The sequence below is a fragment of the Ambystoma mexicanum genome, chromosome 2q, assembly GCF_040938575.1.
Source record: "Ambystoma mexicanum isolate Mex_15411 chromosome 2q, UKY_AmexF1_1, whole genome shotgun sequence".
Classification (NCBI taxonomy): domain Eukaryota; kingdom Metazoa; phylum Chordata; class Amphibia; order Caudata; family Ambystomatidae; genus Ambystoma; species Ambystoma mexicanum.
This window is the reverse complement of record NC_090924.1, coordinates 446,810,581-446,825,212: the sequence shown is the minus strand read 5'-3', so window position 1 is coordinate 446,825,212 and position 14,632 is coordinate 446,810,581. Positions and strand designations below refer to the sequence as shown.

The 14,632-nt window shown below is 41.4% G+C and overlaps 1 long non-coding RNA gene across 2 annotated transcripts in view; it reads right to left on the bottom strand.

Annotated features, from left to right (window-relative positions):
• Nucleotides 1-2,670: 2,670 nt before the first annotated feature.
• The window catches only part of LOC138568971 (uncharacterized), a 32,052-nt gene continuing 20,090 nt past the window's right edge, over nucleotides 2,671-14,632 (bottom strand). For both annotated transcript variants that reach the window (XR_011303029.1, XR_011303030.1), the window contains exon 3: nucleotides 2,671-3,032. This is a non-coding gene — a long non-coding RNA (uncharacterized lncRNA). The remainder of the gene's footprint in view (nucleotides 3,033-14,632) is intronic.

The window sequence follows — 14,632 nt, the reverse complement described above, 5'->3', positions numbered from 1 at the left end:
GGATAGGGGAGGGTGAATATATGATCATCCCCCCTGTCTAGTGGAGAAAGCGTGAATTCGCAATGCACTGTGCTTTTACCTCTAATAGTTTGTATTGCTGAAGCTACATCTAAGTCATCTCATAGGTGCGGGAACCATGGGATAGCCACTGTTATCCATGCTGTAAACAAATGATTTTGAAATGGGTGCCTCGCTACATTTCCCCCTCTGGTCAAGTCATCGATCATTCCTTCATTTTCTTTCATCATATTATAGCCATCCTTGGGCAGCCACACTTTGGTGACCCCCCTCAAGTTACCTCCTTGTGCTACGTATTCTGCTGTACTGCATGTCATAAGCCAGCACTCGCCATTATCGTCATATTTCATCCAATGCCCACGGTAGTTGTGAGTATCTTTGGGCATGTAAACAATGCCCCAGGTTGTCTAGCTGGCTGACCTGATGGGTACATGGGACAATAAACTTTGTCTTCAGTTTGAGTGTACTGATGTACGGTGTCACCCACATTAACCATTAGTGTCATTTGGAGTGCTTTCTAGCCAGTCTTTTCACATTGGCTTATTGCAATTCTCAAGATGCAAAAATCCATTAGAACCAGTACCACAATTGTCAACAGAAATTTGAATGCATCTGTAAGCCAGGTAGGCATCCAGGAGAATAGATAACTGAACCAGCTATCATCCTCAATGTCATCCACTTCCTCCTCCAATTTATCGTGCAGCTCTTTACCGAAGTATATGGCCTCTGTCAAGGTCCCATTCTCCTCATCATGTGCAGGTCTACCTACAGCAACTAGGCTCTATCTTTGCATACACTCTTCCCTCCATGGCTATGAGGAGGTCCAGAACATGTCTGTTCTGCAGTGTCAACAATCTGACCTCTTTTAACTCCTCCTAAATGGCATTTAAGCCTTTTACTTTGGCATTAATAGTTTATAACAGTTCCCACCTAGTTATCTGGATCCAGTGTGCATTTGCTGCTGCTTGCAGGCCAGGCATTAGAAAGGATGTGAAGAACGTTGTTGTTTTACCAAATAACTTATGCTTCTCTGGTATTTCATCGAATGCAGCATTGGCCTCCTTGGAAAAATAGTTAGTTCTTTCGTTCGTTTTAGGCATAGGGACCTTTTCTTCCCGTTGTGTGCCATTGAAGGAAAAGTCCCAATGTCAACCTCACTTTGTGGTATTACCAATGCCGGTGCATTCAGTAGCACTATTGTACATATTCCACCCCAGTTGGGTGGAAGCTGCATATAAGCTCTTACACTGCAGGCCCAGTAATGGTCCATTAGAACAGCTGTGCCAACTTTCATACCTGGTAAATCCATAATACGTTTGCACCCTTCATTGTTATCAAGCTTTACTGAACCATTCTTTCTACAGCATAATGTCAGTGCTTGTAGTTTGGTTATGGGTAGTGGTCCTGCTTCATCTTCCACGCATGTTAAAAATGTGGCAGTTTGTTTCCATTCCTCACGACATACTCTGCGTTTTTTATCACTTCGATTGGCACAGTCCACACTGCCTCTGCTTTGCATCCCATTATTCCATCAACCCATCCTCCCGAGGAATATACTTTCCCTTTTATTCTCAATTGTGGCATGTCGGCACAATTAGGTATCAAATTAAACTGGGCATCTGTACACCTTAATATTTGGTGATCCACTACTTCGACATCTCCTCTATTTGGGCCAGATAGCGTGTACTTGAGAATTTTACTTTTCATCCTGATATTCTCCATCCTGTGTGCCTCTTTTACATAGTCATCTACGTATGGGAATTCTGATCGTGTGAGCTATTTTATCATGGCTGATTGTCCCTGAAAATGTCCTCTGGTCTGGCATACTCCGAGATGTACCAAGCAGTGTGCTCTGGACTCAGTACTTCTTGAGGTATAAATACTTGAGAGGCTGTCATAGCAAAGCAGGTAAGTGAGCAAACAAAGCAGCTTTCCCTTGATCTCTCTCTCTCCACCTTCTCCATTACCCTATACCATGAATTTCGTTCAATATTTATGAAATCGTCACAATACCTTTTCATGTAATATTCATAATCTGCAATACTTCTCCTAGCCCTTACTGTCTCCACAAGTGGGCGGAGTACCATTTTAAGCTCTAACTGGAAATCTATTTGTGTTTTAAATTCTTCACTAACGTTATGCCGTAGGAACACATTTATATATATATGTTATATATATATATATTATCATAATCAGTCAAATGCAGTGTGAGATAAAATAAGAAATAAAAACAACAAAAGCAAAAGGAAAACAGAATGGCCACAATAACTATAATGTCAGTCATTTGTAGATGAGTGTGTGGCGTATTGATCAGGGTATTATGAAGAAATCAGGAACATAAGGATATGAGAACATTCGTACAGTTTACTTAGTACTGGGCAATTGTAAGTTATTATTTTGCAATGGTGAGTGAGGCGAGCTGTATACCTTTTTCAAAGCACTTGCTATGATAATGACAATAATAAAAGATTTGATTTATTTTTTTTCAAACCACTTCCACTATTATGTGGTTCATTGATAAAGAACATAGAACTATAAAAATATAAAAATAGTACTGATAAAAAAACATAAAAATTTGGAAGATAAAAATAGTCCCAATAAAAATGTAAAGATAGAAAAGTATGTAAATAGTCAGTAATAGATGTACGATATGTGAAAAATAATGTGCTGGTTATATGTTCAAAAAGTCCTCAGCGTCAACTCCTTTCTTACTGTCCCAGTGGCAGTTCAGCATCAGTGTTCCTCAAGTGGTGCAATGTCATTCACATCTCCTTTATTCTCAAGTTCCTTATTCTTTTTATCTTCTTTCTCAGCACGTACTTGGGCACTTGTCCTGGGTCTGTTTTCGTTCTCTTCTCCCTCGGGATCCTGGTAGCTGGCCAGGGAGGCGGCACTATATTATCGTCTTATGATGGCTATGTTTACCCACAGGAAAGGTTCACAACAGCAGAAGTATTCAATTCTATATCCTCTTTTTCTGTGCCTTTAGCGATACCTCCCTGCCTTTCCCTTTCCTGTCAACAAATGAAAGAAGGAGGTATTTAGCCATGGACATCAAATAGTCATGTAATTTATTTCCTAACACAGTTGCAGTGCTTTGGGCATCTGTCTGCGTGCGCGTGGGGAGGGTAATGGGCACATGCATCCTGCAACCAGTCACCAACTCATGAGGAGCCTTGCTGATTGTGCATGGCAAAAAGAGCCTGCGGAAGGCAGTACAGCCAGTCCTTATGCAGCGTGTCACACAATCTTTCTAATCTTGCTAACCCATGATGCCTGAAAGTTTTGTGCTCTTTTTAACTGTAAAATACATAAATAAATAAATAAATCTTCATGACCCTTCCTGAGACTTTTTCACTATGCATACAGCAGTGTTGCAAGGAGATTCTGATGGCACTTTAACTCCCTGCTACATGAGCGCATTTGTTGTACCCTTACCTGCTTCTTTGGACATTGGATACTGTTTCACTCGAGGTCAAATTGCCCCTTTCTTTAATATTATTTGTACTGCTCCAATCCCTTTTATCAACCCCACATCATATGGACTGGTCGTCCATAGTGTGCCGGGTACCCTTGCCAAATCTTCTTCCATAAATGATGGTACATTTTTATCTAGCATTATTTGTTGGGGCACCTCTGTATACTCTATTCTTAATTGACATGGTATACTTATCTCAAAGAATACCTCATCATCAGAGTCACTGTGGTCAAACAACTCATCATCTCTCAGCTGGTTCAGTCTGTGTGATGCGTCAATTGCTATTACTGTGCACCAACTCACCCCTTCCTCATCAGTGCTGTGTAAAATCACTCTGACCTCCCTCACTACAGCCATATCTAGCTCATTTGTAACCAGTTCCCCCTCAGATACATCTGTAGGTACCTGTGTTCTGAATAAAAAGTCTGTGGGTAGTCTCAATAACTGTCTCTTAATGTGGGGAAGCCATGCTAACATCACTTGCACTCCATAGAAAAATACTTCAGGATCCATTACTACTCCTCTCTGTACTTTCTACCCATAAAAGGCTTGTTTGTATTCCTTTGCTGTCTGGAAATGTAAGCCTGGTGTAGAGCAGATTATGCTGTCCTTTGTGAATGATATTGATATATTGAGTTTGTCGATAAGATCTCTTCCTAATATGTTAGCAGGTATCTTCCTGGAATACAGGAATGGGATAGCTACCGTCTGATCTCCTACTGTCACAGGCAAGTGGTCAGTGAAAGGAACCGTATTTGTAGCCCCAGGAAAGCCTTGAGTGTCCATGAATATTCCTGACATTGGAAATCTGCCCTCTATGACACAGGATTTTGTTGCCCCATTGTCAACTAAGAAGGAAAGAGTTGGTTACCTATCGATACCTCCACCCTTGGTTCCTGTTCAGGGTCTGTGGTTACTGATAGGCTAGGGCACATCAAGCTATTCTGTCCTATTGGGGATACATGTCCAGTCCTGTCTCTGAAAAAGGGTTCCCCCCAACCGCTGTCACTCCTCCTATCCGGGGTGTCTGTGGCAAAATGTTTATATCTGTGGCTGTGTCTGTGGCCCTTGAGGTTGCTGCACATGCTGTGTTTGTTTCTGATCTGGTGAATATTGTGTGCAATAATAATAACTATAGTTTTGCTGTGGTGCACCATATGGTGCTGTATATGCCATCCCCCTCCTGGCCCATACTGCATTGTCTTTAGTTTTGAAACGCCAATGTTCTTTAATGTCTTGAATATAGGCTGCAGGGTTCTCAGTAGGCCCCATCATCCTTGTCATTATGGCGCTCATGTCAGATTGGTCTGGAATGCCTTCAATACATTAGCTCTACAATTACTGAATTGTGACCCATCATATTTAGTGGTGTTATGTTCTGTCACTGGAAAATAGGTTGCTCGCTTCCACATGTCCTCTGCCTGGTCACCCAATATGGATGCAAATAGGCTGTTCATGTCACCTATAGCTAATGCTATCCCAGTTGTCTCTCACTCTAGCTTGTAGATCCACCTGCCGCCCCTGCTGTGAGTAATGGCAGTTTATCCATCAAGTTATTTTTTTGTCTGATTCCATGGAGTATAGCGGGGCTGCCCTAATCCCTTGTGGAGCAGTGGGAATTATGCTATTCCTTTCTTGCATGAAGGTGATGCTGCACAAGTTCTCCTTTTCACTGTCTCACCTACACAGTGTCACTGTTGTTCTGGCAACTTTCTTAAGAAATATGGTGATCTATGGTCTTCATTTATGGGGAGTACTGACGTGAGGGGTGGAGATAGGCTTAAGTTTGGCCCCAGAAAATCTGCTATCTCTCCTACGGCTGGTTCTGTGGTATCCATTTGTGGGGCTTGTGCCGCGTCCTCTCCCCCTTCGTCATCATCAATGTCTACCCAATCTGTCCCTCTGTCATGTTCTCCACTCTCGTCATCCTCAAGTATAAGATCAAAACTCATTCCCTTAACAGGCTCCTTTACATATGTTCCACTCATTATCTATGGCAACACATCTTTGCCCCTGGTCTCTGTTGTTATTGTCCCACTCCCTTCTCCTCATATCTCTGGCATCATATTTCTGCTCACCTTTTGGGTCATCTCCTTCCTCATTTTTTAAATGTCTTCCTTTTCTTGTGCCATTCTCCTGTTCTTCGCATTAAGCCTCTTCACATAGTGATCCCTTTCTCCTACTTCACTTTTCCTTCCTTGTCGTTCCTGTTCTTCTCTCTGCATCTTCTCTGCTGCTTAAACCGTTCCCTCTCTTTCTCCCTCTGTGCATTTTGCTCTATCTCTTCCTGTGTCTCCCTCCTGAATTCCACCCTGGCTGCTTCCTTCATCTCTGCATACTCCACTACCTTCACATAATTATTTTCTGTGCCTTTCTCATCGAGTTTCAACAATATCTTTCCTCCTACCCATTTCTCTGGATCCATCATTGTCTCTCCACTATCACCATTACCTATGGCTAAACTTCTCACTCTTTGGGCCTCATTACAACTCAGGCGGTAAGGGGTTTACGGCACCGTAAACAGCGCCGACCCTTACCGCCTGAGTATGAGGTCCCTTAGCGCCATGGAGATCTTAACGGCTGCTTTTTGCAATTTTGTAATTTACGGTGGCGTAATTAACGCCTTCCCCACTCCCATTATGCCCTATGGGGCAAAAATGGGAATGGGGAAGGGTAAATGGGGATTGGGGACTTACCGCCCCGCCAAACTCGGAATGGGGCGGTAAGTCCGCCAACCACCATGGCGTAAACATAGTTTACGCCATGGTGGTAAAGGTACGACCCAGGCGGTAACTTACCGCCTGGGTCGTAATGAGGCCCTTTGACCATCTATCGGCATGCCTCTCACTCTACAGAGATCTTCCCTGGCTGCTCTTAGCTGCTTTTCTAAACTATGTAGTCCTCTATACTCTTCCTCACCCTTTAACTGTGTCTGTTATCTACGCCATGCTTCATTCTCCATTGGCACTGATGGCACCTTTCCTTTTACCAATTTTGCCCTCCTCCTACTATCATCACGTTCCTCACCAGAGGATTCATATCTGGGAATACTATACCCCAGAGCTGCTGCCTGTAGGGGGTATATTCCTGGGATGGTCGGGGATGGTGTGCCCTCCTCATAAGGAGGCAGTACTGTGGACTGTGTGTAGACGCCTTCCTCAGATAGTGTTGGTGGGGATGCTGGCTGTGTGTGAGTGCTCTCCTCAGAAGGAGGAGGCGATGGCACGGCGGGCTGCTTGCGCTCCCCCTCACACATATTAAACATCCATTCCTTCTTAGGCCCCTCTGACTCTTCCTCAAAGGCCTTCCAGAGCTCAAATATACCTAGTCTGTTCTTAAGCTTCCTGAACTTGGAGTACATCTTTCCAGTGAGTGCCTTCTTGTGGCCATGACATGTACATCTTTCCAGCAGTTCCTTTCACCCACTCAGCATGATACTTAATGATTTTAGTACTATATCTAGGGAACGCTTTGCATAGATGGATTATTGGGGTATCTGACATTGTGACGATATTTAAGCAGCATGCAGCTTGGCACTTACACAGACTAAACAATACAAATACTATTGAGCTTACCAATAATCAGAACAAAAATATTGTTCACAATTCTCTCACACTTTCCTTTAATCACACTTCCTGCCCACTTCAAATATACACCACCATTGAATCAATTGTCATTGTCTGGGGCCACGCCCCAATGTCCAAATCCTCCCTCTTGGTCACAACAACAAAATCCGCTCACAATCTAAATGTTCATACTTACCCATCAACCTCTATCAAACAATACTATATACTACGCTCACAACACACAAGGAAAAACACCTCTACAGGACCTATCTTACAACACAACATAATGCCAGCAAACAACAATGTAATCAATTCAAACACAATTCAACACAATTAAATAAATCTGTCTTCCGGTTTTTGCCCTGGGATATCCTTATCTCTCTATCTCTTTTACACTACCCTCAAATGAAGGTTAGGCCCTCAGGGGCCCTACTGCAGATCCTTCCAAGACCTTGTCAAGGGATATTCTTTATCAACTTCTCTGTTTCATTAATACCATACCATACATTTCACCACCCCCAAATGGTACCGTGCACATAGCATACTCGCATCAATGGATCTCTGAGGATTCTGGCCTTTGGGGTCCCCTCAATCAGCCAGCTCCTACTCTGCTTCCAGTGGGCAGTGGAAGACCGGGCAGGATTCCACTCCAAAGCCGGCTCCTGCTGGCCTCCTGTTAAGCTGTGCATAAATAATTCTGCTCTCCTGACTGATCCACTGTCCAACAAGGAGGGGCAGAACAGGGCTCACCCAACAGTCCACAAAATCCTAAAAACTAACCGTCCTCTGCTGCCAGATGAAACAGGGGCCCGAAAACAGCACAGCCTTCTACCTGCTATTTTCCAATAAAGAGACAACACAGACGGGATGTAGTATGCAAATACAAGTTAACCCAGCTTTATTGAAATTATGCAAAGCTGGGGGGAAAAACAAATTAACAGCCAAGCTCTCTCTCTCAAATTCTCTAACATTTGAACAGAAAACAGCAGTTTATGTAATACAAATGAGACATTCTGATGCCATCATGATCCTTAAAGTTATGAAAACCTATCTATATTGCTCATTGGTCCAAATTGCTAAGCTACATATGGTATCTATATGTCCCCGCCTACTGATAGGGTAACTCTCTATTTAAGGTCCCACCCTTAAAACATCCCATAAAATGTACAACCTCCTCATGCTTGAATATTCTTGCTAAGCTCTAAATTACTTCTGCGGCGAAAAGCACAAATGCTTATTGGTTAACATGCGATGACACTGTACTTGAACTGCTGGGGATATATTCAGTTCTTAATTAAATAAAACAACCCATTTTACCTCCTGCCATGTTGTCTAAGAGTCTGAAAGAGTTTGTCCTCCGCCTCAATGGACGCTCCATCCCGCCTCGACACATTATGAATAACTTTTGTTATCTTTAATATTTTCATTGCAACAATTATAAAATTGTATATTAAGGAAAGGAGTCTATGTGCAGTGGTTAAACCAATACATTGTTGTTATGTATACTTTGAGCAGCAATTGGCCTCACAGCTTAGTAGCCGGGGGGATCTGGCTATGAGCTCGGAGACTGTACTAGTGCTCTATACGGTTTTCAGCCTCGGAGTTGATGGTCCTGAATGAGTGCTTAAATGTTCCCAGTGCAGAGCACTCTACAACAGTGGAGAAAAAAATAAACTGAGCCCAGGGATATGCCGATTCTGCTCTATGTGGGTGGACTCCAAAAGCTTTAACTGGGACGATGTCTGCAGCCACATCCCGGGTAGTTCTATCATAGAAACAGGTGTCCGGGGTGGCTCGTCCATAACAGTTGAGAGTGCACAGACCCACCAGAACCCTTGCCCATTGTGGAGGAGCCTTGAGTTAAACTGTTTACATTTCCCAGCATGCATAGCCAATGGGCCATGCAAGTCTGGTGACTTCCCCAGCCTGGCATGGCCCATTGGGGATGCAGGCTGGGGATCTGCGCAATTAAATGTGCGAGTGAGGCTGCGCTCCTGTGCCTTACTGCACATACATACTCAACATGGCGCTGACAAAGTACTGCTCCAGTTCATGCTTGCATCTGCAGGAACCAGGAAGCCAGAGGGCTCTATCCACTGAAGGTGGGAGTAGGAGGGCGTGGCCGGAGCAGCATCCAGACAAGGGCTAAAGGTATGTGTACAATTTTGTGTGTTTGATGTTTGTGTGTGTGTGTGTGTGTGTGTGTGTGTGTGTTTGTGTATGTATAAGTGTGTGAATAAGCAAGTGTATGGGTACGCGTGTGAATGAGTAAGTGAATGGCATTTGAATGCTGTGTGAATGTGTGAGTGAATGGTTTTTTAATGCTGTGTGAACAAGCGAATTAATGCTGCTTGAATGTGTATTTAAATGAGCTAGTGCATGTGTTGTGTTTGTGCTGGTCTGGGATGTTGATTTGGGAAGGGAGTGGAGGGGTCAGGAAGACATTTTTACTGGGCATCTGTGATGAAATAACCATGATAAGTGTTATAATGTTGCTAGACAGGCATTTTGTTGCAGTCAGTCTAGCCATCTCTTACTGTGCATGACATTTTTGATGGGCATCTATCCTTGATGAAGCAAACATGGTAAGTGTTATTTCGTGGCTAGACTGTAATTTTGGTGTAGCCAGTCTAGCCATTTCTTACTGTGGCATGACATTTTTTATTGAGCATCTATGATAAAGGAAGCATGATAAGCGTCATTACATGGTTAGATGGCTAGACTGGAATTTTTTGTGCAGCCAGTCTAGCTACAATATTTTACTGTGGCATGGATTTATTTTATTATTGGGCATCTATAATAAAACAAACATGCTAAGGGGTATTTCGTCTCCAGACTGGGCTACAATGATGCAGCCAAGTTTATACATGTTTTCTTATTGTAGCATGGCATTTTTAATGACAAAGTCAACAGGAGATTGTTCTTACATGCAACGTGCGAGTACTGGCATATATTGGCAGAGCCAGCTTGGACATGTTTTCTTTGAATATCAGTACTGGTGGCTTGCAAGAAGCAAACATGAGTATGTTGTTATATGGGAGTACGGGCATATATAGGTTCAGCCAGCATGGAAATGTATCGACACAGCCAGCGTGAAAATGTTTTTTATACTGCAATATACTGTGGCGAAAGGCATCATGAAATTGTGTTTGCAAATGATCCTGTGCACTGTTGACGACTTGCATCTATTAGATTGTTTCATGAGTTACCCTACAAAACTGATTTCAAACTGTTGGCCTTTTACCCAATTTTTCACACAAAGTGTGCTGTATGAAGTACCATTTTAACCCATTATTCAAACCGTTTTCTTGGGATGAGAACCTCCACAAATACCCCTTGGTTTTTTCGGGCTCCCTAGCTACGGTCGGCCGCTCATGCATTTTCAAGCAACATTTTTTACACCCCTCTAATTAAGAAATTCACCAGCCGCCACTGCAGTTGACTAAATATCTGGGCTCAGAAAATACAATTGCAAAGAAAGTACCCTCTGTGGGAGGGACATAAAAGAGGGAAGTAAGTGAATGAAGCTTCCGTAATAGGGACCTAAAGGCAATATGAAAAATTGGGGATGCATTTGAACAGAACGGACTGAAGACATACAAAAACTCAATTCAAAATATGGCCTGCATATGCATACATTATATAAATTCTTTCAGTTGGGACAGGTGCCTGACAAGTATATTTGAACACATATGATTATATCTGAAACATCCTCATCGGAGTAATGGGTCCTAGGGCAGAGGATAGTTAACATGCTGAGGCCACGTGCTAGGCTCTATAGCACATTAGTAGGGCACTTGTCTGACACTTTTGACAGATTTAGCTGTGCCCACTGAAAAAGGTGGTGAGGTGGGCCCTGGAGTGATCTTATTTGAGGGTGCTTAGCACCAGATTTAGACTGGTCCAATCAAAATACACCCACCAATTAGATTATACAAGACACCAGCTGTTTAGCATGGGCTGGGTAGAGAAGCAGACATGTGCAGATGTTGATCCGAGGTGGCAAACCAATCAGAAATTGCATGCTAGTACCTTGGCACAGTACTATAAATCACAGAGAATACCAAGGGGTCTACGAGTGGATCTGGAACCAACATTGTGTAGGGAAAATCCAGGATTTGTTAAAAAGTGGAGACAAATATTAAATCGTTGTTCATTAGATCTCATACTTCTAACTATCAAGGAATTATCGAAATCATTAACATCATTGAAAGAAGAAATAGATGTACTTAAGTCAAGTTTGTCATCTCTTATGACTAAAGAACAACTTTCTTTAACATTGGAAGATATCAATACTAAATTGGATCAGTTCAAATCTGAAATTGAAACGAAGAAAATTAGGAAATTTCGGAGAGATACAATAGACTATAAACTTGATATTGTGTGCACTTGGAAAGAGTATTATAATAAGAGGAATCCACAACCTTTTCCTGCAAGACCAAGGAGAACGTCAGTTTCACATACGTCATCAGAAGCTTCAGGTACTGAAACGGAAGAAGAAGCTTGTCTGAGACAATAACAAATAGATTCGACAGAGGGTGGAGAAGATTTTAGAAATCAACCCGGAACAAGTGGAAGAGGGTCTTTTTTAGACAAAAGAAAACCCGAAGATCCAAAAAGAAAAAATCCAGCACGTCAAGTGAACATACCTCAAAAGAAAACTTAGTGATTAATATATCATCATATCAATTGAGTGGCTTTGAATCAAAGACTCTTCAAAAGGGGTTATCATTTGTTCCAACATACTCAAGTAATCTTCTGAAAGAGAAAATTGACCTTTTCAGGTTAATAAGAAAGATGAAATTAAAAGTATTCTTTGCTACCACAGAAGGAGTACAACCATTGGAACCTCCAAAATATTTGGAAATTTCACCAAAAAGTGTGTTCACACCACACACGCAGAATCATGTTTTGGAAGTCTTTTATAAACAAACACTGAGAGATTTCAAATCTATTTCTTTTAAAAACAGAAACATAATGAGTAATTTTTCTAAAAATGAAAGATTAGCATTGGACAAATTGTGGCAGAATCAAGATATTATACTGAAGGCCGCCGATAAGGGTGGTGCATTAGCAATAATGGATCGAGTGAAATATAAATTGGAGGTTGGACGTCAATTGAATGATCAAGAAACATACCTGGAGGTCACGTTTGACCCTACAAATCGTGTGAGAACATTGATCAATGAATTTCTGGATGAAGCAGTGGATCAAGAATGGATAACAGACAAAACAAGATTATTTTTAATCAAGGATTATCCAATAATGCTGGTTCTGTATATTTTACCAAAAGTGCATAAAAATCTTCAGAACCCTCCTGGGAGACCCATCATAGCAGCAACGGACAGCCTTTTAGAACCATTGGCTCAATATATTGATCAAGCCATTCAGCCACTTGTCCAAAATACCACAACATACCTTAAGGATTCTACAGACTTTTTACCTAAGATCAAGGACCTTGAATTTGAAGAAACTACAGACATCCTTTTTACAATGGATGTCTGCAGTTTGTATACAAACATCACACATGATGCAGGATTGGAGGCAATGGAATGGCTATTATTATCATCACAAGAGTGCAAGGCTAATAACATGTGCATATTGAATTTGCTGAAACTGGTCTTGAATAATATTTTTTTCAGTTTTGAAGGCAGATACTTTGTTCAGATTGCAGGAACATCTATGGGGGCCACAATGGCACCTGGGTATGCAAACACATATATGGCTTACTTGGAACAAACAATGGTGCTCAATAATCCACAATATCAGCCTCATTTAAGAAGTTTTATGAGATTTATAGATGATATTCTTGGAATTTGGAGAGGTTCTCATCAAAGTCTCCTTCAATTTTTTGAATACATGAACCAGTTAGCACCAAGAATCAAGTTTACAACTCAGGTTGATAAAAATTGCATCCAGTTTTTGGACATGGAAATTTATTTCAAGAATAATCATCTGCACACGACTATCTACAACAAACCCACGGACAGAAACAGCACGTTGATGGCATCTAGTTTTCACCCATCCACAACAATCCAAAGTATACCTTATAGTCAATTTTTAAGGTATCACAGACTGATTTCAGAGCCACCAGAGTTCGAGATTCAATCAAACAAATTGAAAGAGAAATTTCCTAAACGTGGTTACACAACAACCACTTTAGAAAGTGCCTTAACAAAGGCTTCAGCAGTCCCAAGAGCCAATACATTAGAGCGGTCATCGAAAGACGAGTCGGAAGCCATGGTGTATGTGGCAACATACTCTCAACAGAGTTTTAAGATTAAGAAAATCATTAGAAGAAATTGGCAAATGTTGAAAATGGATCCCTTGCTAGCACAGTTGTTTGAGAAAGAACCTACTTTTACATACAGAAAGAGCAAATCAATAAGAGATTTTGTGGTTCGAGCAGATTACCAAACACCGGCTACCAGCTTGAATAAATTTAGGGGTACTTTACCTTGTAATAATTGCCAGCATTGTCATAATGTGATTAAGGGACCCAGTATTAACCATCCTCATACAGGAAAAAAGATCTTTCTTAGACACACCAGCACGTGTGACACAAGTAATGTAGTGTATGGAATTAAATGTCCATGTGGGCTATTTTATGTTGGTTTAACATCAAGAAAGGTCAAACTGAGATGGACTGAGCACAAATCTAACATTCGATTGTGCTCAGTCCACTCACCGGTGGCACAGCACTTTAAAGAACATAAACACTCGGTGGCACAGATGAAATTGGTTATTTTGGAGCAAGTAAAATGCTCTAAAAGAGGTGGTGACATACACAAGTTACTGAGACAAAAAGAGGTGGAATGGATTGAGCGGCTAGATACACTTGAGCCTAAGGGTATGAATAATGATTTTGATTTGAGTTGTTTTATCTGATTGAGCTCTTTTTGAGTTATTTTTGCGAGTATAACTGCTCTTTTTGTTCATTTCTGGAATTATCCATTGTTTTTGGGCTTAAAATGTAAATAGAATTTCGATAACTGTGATTGTAGTATTGATTTATTTGAGAGGATATGTTAATAATAAGAATGAAGAATTGTAAATGTTAAAATGAACACATGAAATGTTAATTGTCTCCGGCAGCATGGCGAGCGCCCATGGCACCTGAATGAATTTAGACATCGAATAGATAAGAGAATTCTGGTAATTTAATCATTTGACTTTTCTTAGTGATATATCCCTATGTGGTGAAGAGAGGATTAACATCTAGGAAGTATACTTTAGTTGATTTAATTGTAAGAACAGGGTTGGCCAAATTTGCATTTACTAAATAAAGCTTTCTCTCTTGAGAATAGTTTACTGCTGAGTGAGCATTATATTGGAAACATATTATCTCAGGGTTTGCCTGCTCTGACCGTTTAATTTGCCAGGGAGAGAGATCCTTTGCATTGGAAATGTATCAGTACAGGTTTTACCAGTATTGATTGAAAGTTTTTTTGTATATGGTCACGTGGTCGGTTGTATCACGGGACGACGTAAATATTTACCATTAACGCATCGCGGGACAGGAGGCTGTGATTGCAGCCAGCGCGCCATTCCTGCGTTGCGTTTTCACTAT